We start from the raw sequence: 6625 nt of genomic DNA, 5'->3' as shown, positions 1-6625 counted from the left end.
AAACGTTATAACATTCCCAGATATTATAAATACATCAACAAAACAAGACCCTGTTAATATTCGAAATGTGTGACCTGAGAATTCGATTAAAAGTATACAATATAACAATTCGATTTTCAGCGGGATTTGGGATTGGTAAGGAATCGTCCTAGCAATATTATCCAAATGGTTTCCTATACTAAAATTGAATGATTTGTGGCAGTTAAGACCAATCTTTATCCAGCATGCTATTTGATTTAAGGTTTACTGTTTAAACGGTTTAATATAAATGCACACAGTGGATTATTGGTACGTAATTGACGAACCTTAACTGTGTATTTGTTTTGAATTGTCCTCTTTGTGTGCATACCTGTTGCTATGCTGGTGCTACACATTGTCTTGATAGAGTCTGACCTTGTACAGGCTTGCCAACTGAATGCCGCTTTGTTGTAAGCAAGGCAATCTCCATCACTCCCCGTGTCATTTATGTAGCCTTTTGCTGTGTATAAAATGGTTTCGTTTTAATTTGCAATATATTATCACGAGCTCGTTGATCAAAATGAACTGTGTAAAGAAAGCATACGTTATAATTTGTCAATAATAAGTATGCATTCATAAAGAAACGCCCACAAATGACTCTCACTGTCCAAATTCCTTTATTGTTGATACACTAAGATACGCATATGCAACTACGTTCTCGCATAAATTCATGCAGGTAATATGTTCACTTACATTATTATATTTACGTTTGTACATATTATTGACGTTACATTAAATTAACATTATATTATGTAAATAAATTCAGCAAAAGGTGCTGCGAAACTATAAATTTAACTGACCTGTTATTTGAGAGAATACAACATAACAGCCTTTTTCACATCGTTTGCCATCACATGTTCCAAATGAGATGTCATCTATAGATCTAGTGACGCAGCGGCAGGTTAGTTATGCCTGCTCAAAAGGAGAGTTAACGTGATACTACTTTTATAGAGACGCGAGGCCTTGACAATCGTTAATGTCTTGTTTAGACAATAAAATGCGGTTTGTTGACCTTAAACTTCAAGGAATCACAATGCCCTTGAAGGTAGAATTGTGATTCTTGCGCGCCGGTCCAATTTGAAGGTTAGCAGATGTAACAAGTTATTTTAACTATCAATGACTTTTTTATTTACTAACAACGTTCGGCAGTGACAAGTATTAGGGTTTTCGTGTTATTGTCGTTGTCCAAGACAAATTATTGATAACGATCAAAATCCCATATAATGATTACGTTTAAATGGAATTCACCTATGTGATAAACAAATCTTAGCGGCAACTTATTGTTTTCCCTTACACTATTTTTAAAATCACGTAATATTAGCCTATTTTAGCGCGAAGCTAAACACATGGCCCGTTGTTTTTCTTTAGACCCTTAACTGTCAAATAATGTATATTGAAATTATATTACTCATACGAGCATCACACAATTCTGTCACTTATTACTACAATGTATTAATGCATTCTTTAAACGTGTTTATCATATAAAAAATGTTCATACGCATCATAACTTTTACATTGAATATTACAATGAGACACACAGACTCAAGAACTATAGGTATATATATACATATTTATATATTATACGTGTAAACACTTACCTCCGGATTAAATATATCATGGCCTTGAGTTGTCTGTATTCCAAATAGTGTTGTATTGACACAAATACTTTTGCAGTACCCGATACGTGTAACTGGGTACGTTTGCTCATTTTGAACCACCGCGCAACCTGTAACGTCTCCATATTATTCAAAACCGTCTCACTCAGGTAACGTAACTGGACAAACCATTTACCTCGTTTGCCATTCAAAGTTTTGTATAATCAATATCATAAATTTAGAGATTTAATTCATATGCATATTCCTGTGCATATACAAATATGACCTTAAAACTAAATATGACAAATAAAAAACAACAATTACCATGGAAGTAAAATGGTACTTTTGCTTTGAAATAGCCTATCCAAACGTCTGAAGTCGCTAGTTTGCCAATGGTTTCGTTTACTGCAAAGACGAAGTTATTGTAAGAAAGTATTGGCTCTGCCTTAGTACAATTTGCATTACGCCATTCGGTTGAGTATCCACTTATGTTGTATATCTCAGCTGAAATGAAAAACAAACCCTTTACAAATCAAACATTTTGCAAGCATTGATGTTTCAAACAATCAACACTAGTATTATATGTGTAAATTAATCATTTCTTATTATTACCTGATGTCTTATATAAATAATAATTAATTATTGTTTGCTATTTCCTCGTCGAAAAAGAAATTTGCAATGTTTAAAACTGTTACCGGTGAATATCGAACTGTTGACCAGTCAACAGTTTGAACTGTTGCCCGCAGGTATAATGACGTCATTTCGTCGAAAGAATGACGTCATTTTACAGTCAAACAGTCAAAATTATTTATTTTATCGATAACTGTAGTGTGTCAATAAAATTAAGTTTGCTGTTATTTCTATGTTGGAATATGTCGGTATCAGGGCAACAGTACCAAAGTCATCCCTGATACCTTGGGAAACAGTTTTGACTGTTCACCGCGCATCCATGAAATAAGTGTTTCCCAATGTATCAGGGATGACTTTGGTACTGTTGTTAACTCACACAAAAACATTGATGTAAATGTATACAGTCCAATTAATTTATATACTATGCACTATGATTAAAACGTACGGATCCTTTTTTATTTAACAAATAAATTAAACTACACTGTATAGCAAATGTATATAAAAACTTAAAATAAATTCTTGTCTGTGTTTCTGAGACTGTAAATATTTTTTCACATAGGAGCTATTTGTAACCGCTTGAGGTTTTATAAATATTGTGTAATGCGACAAATTTAACGATTGATCTATCCGTACTTACCATGTGTTGACTTATACAACACTATAAACATTCCTAATATTCCTAACCAGCACATATTGTCACCGTCACATTGATCTGAAATGAAGTAAAGTTGCATTTGATAATGTACCACTTCATTTGTGTTGTCCAAGTGTTTCCGTTATTGACACTACTCGCCCACTTAAGATAATCATACCAGTACACCATCGTTTGAATATCAATCTCCGACTCAAGTAGAAGTTATAACATGTTTTATATTACTTGAAACACAACATTACATGTTTAAGATATCGCCAAGAGTTTGTATGACATCAGTGAAATGTGTGTGGTCATTTACAAATTACTGATATAGTTAACAATTGCAAATATGAGTGTGAGAAAAAATTGGTTTGGAACTAATTATCAAATGTACTAGTATCAAAATCCTAAACAAATCTACATTTAACTAAGAAGTCAAATCCCTAACACCCACTAGAAACAATAAGTCAAAGCAATTGAGTGTAGATGTATAAATTATAACAATAAGGAGATATTTCTGTGAACACCCTGTGAAACATACACGTTGAACAGTCTGTACAATATAAACGTTTAATAGTTTGTGAAACATATACTTTTAACAGTCTGTGAAAAACATGAAACTAAACGTTTCACACTCTGTATAACCTTTAAGTCTAACATTCTGCCATCATATACGCAAAACCGTCTGTTCAACATATACGCTTAGCAGATTGTGAAATATATATGGAAACACTCGATTAACTGAACTGTTATCATTTTATATATTAAAATTCTGTGAAATACATAATCTTAATAATCTATGCAAAGTATACGCTCATCACTCTGTGCGACAGGCGATCAACGGAACTAGAACATACACAATGAAAATACCATCTAAACATATTGCAACAATTGTAGATACAGTGAAAACCTTCTAAACTGGATCCTCTCGATACCGGAATCCTCTTTAAACCGACAAATAGTCCGGTCCCTGTATGTCCCTATACAACCATGCACAAATAAGTCCTCAACACCGGAATCCCCTCAGTTCACAATACTTGTCATTCTTTGGATCAAAATTGGGACATTCCTTACGTAATTGTACCTCTCTAAACCGGTAAGGACCGGTTTATTTCACCTCCCATTAAAGACGCGTGAATTTAGTCAAGGTAGTTAAAAAATGTGCAAACTGTAAAAATCGCAAACAACTTAAAGAGACTTGGCCTGCGATGTACCTATCGAACATTAGAAGTGATAATATTGATTATATTATTGAAAACAATCATAAGGTTCTAAAGTGTGTTTTGTTTTGATTGGAGGAAGCCGTCCTAAATTTTAATAAGCAAAATACTATTTAATTTTGAATTGTTTATTATAATTGCTAATTTAGTGTCATATAAAATGGCGATTTGCGGAGTTCTTTAAGCAGTTGCATTTAGCTAGTTTGTGTTTAACCACATTAGGCTCTGCAATTGACCTGAAAGTGAACATGTCAATTTTCCCTCTAAACCGGAATCCTCTCTTAACCGGAATTCCCCCTCGGTCCCGGGGATGTCCAGTTTATAGGGGTTCCACTGAAGTACATATTTAAATATGTGTATTTATATTTACCGGATATTATAAATTATAAGTTAATTGTGTTTCCGCCTGATAATCGGACTATTCCGGGCTCGATCCCTACTTAGCGAGCTTTCTTTAAAACTTCGAAACATTCTCGATTTACATTTTGTTTTATTTCCCCTCTTGAGAGTGTAAGCTGTTTGAACCTTTTGATTTATAACAAGTAGGTCTGGGCCGCGATGAGTTTTTGCTGTGTTTTGTTTCTTACACATTTTACAACTCTGTAGATAGGTACTGAATACATTGAAACGGCTTTCGACTTGTATTGGCTATCCCGCGTCTAGGTATAACTTGCTTACTGATTCATTCCGAGTTCATTTCTTAGAGCATATATATGTAGCAGAACAGAACAAGCTTCAAGAAGTTCCATACATGTAAGTTGTCTCATGATATGTGTTAAGACGTGAAGATCCACTCAAAGCCTTTCGGGAAGCAAATTCATTCGGTTGTTGTCACGTCGAAAGATGTGTGCATAGATATTACATCATATGAGATCATATGCATACCAACAAGTAGAACGAATCCTATTCCCAAGTTTGTTTACTTTGTCATATGATGATTGTTGTGCCGTAGGCGTTAAAATATCTTTATCACGCTTCGTTAAACAGGATTATTGGATGAAAACAAGCTATGTCGTAAGAATTTAGAAGATCTTAATGATTTAATTTTTAACATAAACAAAACAAAATGTTGGGCATAAATGCAAATGCATGTGTTTATAGTCTGATTACTATACTAGACTCATATTCAATCGACTTTGACATTTGCCTCCCGGTCACTGGGATATAAGTCACCCGTTAACATGCGGTGCATTTGGCAGCGACGGCACATTGTTTTGTTTCCTTCACATGTACCCATTTATACTCCTGAATGGGCGTATAAACAAAAACATGTGTGCCTTACATTTCTATCAAGTTCATCGCAATTGGCTTGGTAACAAGGACGAATGTTCCGTTTTAGTAGCTACATTGGGTATTTTTGCCACGTCTGAAACGTCTGATGCGAAGACGAGATATAAGAAAATGGCAACGTAAAAGCTACGAAAGAGAAAGTACGATGTAATTAATACATGCATTTAAACAAGTACAACTATACCACAGATTTTAAGATAAACGTGAACGTGCTTGGTTTTTAAATGCCCTTAACATCTAAAATATATTCTAATGATTCAATATATGTGACCAAAGCTGGGAAAATCAGTCTTGTGTTCAAAAAATCACATTTTGACATTTTGGCAATTTTGGATTCTCTAAACATTGTAGTTCGCAATAAATTATATAGATTTTTTATTTATCACATTCAAAACTAATTTTATGACCTTCCAAAGTGACCAACCCTACATTTTACCGTCACTAAAAGTTATCATTTAATACAAAAAAAAACCAACGAAAACATACAAACAACAAGCACATTGTTTTATTTAAACAATAATCTTTCCTTTAGTCAAATACATAATTATAGTGCAATAAACTGACAACAGCATTATGGACATTTAAAATGTACCATTTGTGTTGCTATGGTAACCGATCTACATGTTAATAATCACCAGAGCACACAATCACGCCTTTTATAAATCTATGAATTGTATTTTCAATTAAGTGTTTGTTTAAAGGCAAACACAACATTAATTTCACTGTTTTGTAACTAGTTAAACAATAACAATCAATAATTTGTGTGTTCCATGAACAATTTCCTTTTTTATTCAGTTACATGTGTATTTAAGGATAATGTAACCTCAAACACAACAGAATGGAAAAAAACGGCATTGAAAAGTGTTGGTTGAAAGTACACTTGGATACTTAATGTTTCAGTAAATGAAATAATCATCATTTTTTATTTTATCATTATTTCTGATAGAGTAAAATAGACAAAATAAACAATAACTTAAGCATAACAATTGTTTGTTTTTGTTACTATGGAAACAATGTAGTAAACAAACAAAAATATAGGATTTTCATTGTAAAACATAAATAAATACAATATTCACACTGATTTTTTCCAGTTTTTCGGAAAGGCTGTCTGTGTCCATAAGGTGAAAACAATTGCATGGTTACATGGAAAAAATGATTTTTGTATTGTAAATATGAGATATAAAAAAACTTAAAAAACAAGCTTGTGAATTTTGAACAAAAAAAGTTTGCATAGAACA

At 33.1% G+C, this 6625-nt stretch overlaps 1 long non-coding RNA gene across 1 annotated transcript; it reads right to left on the bottom strand.

The window, feature by feature from the left end:
• Positions 1-349: 349 nt before the first annotated feature.
• LOC127859917 (uncharacterized) lies at positions 350-2113 on the bottom strand. The gene is made up of 3 exons (XR_008039527.1): positions 1938-2113; positions 1617-1744; positions 350-478 (listed from the first exon to the last, which is right to left on the bottom strand). It is a non-coding gene; the product is annotated as an uncharacterized LOC127859917 (long non-coding RNA).
• Between the last annotated feature and the right edge of the window lie 4512 nt (positions 2114-6625).

This window comes from Dreissena polymorpha, chromosome 15 (genome assembly GCF_020536995.1).
Source record: "Dreissena polymorpha isolate Duluth1 chromosome 15, UMN_Dpol_1.0, whole genome shotgun sequence".
Classification (NCBI taxonomy): Eukaryota; Metazoa; Mollusca; class Bivalvia; order Myida; family Dreissenidae; genus Dreissena; species Dreissena polymorpha.
The sequence above is the reverse complement of the archived record's forward strand: the minus strand, read 5'-3'. Positions and strand labels throughout refer to the sequence as shown.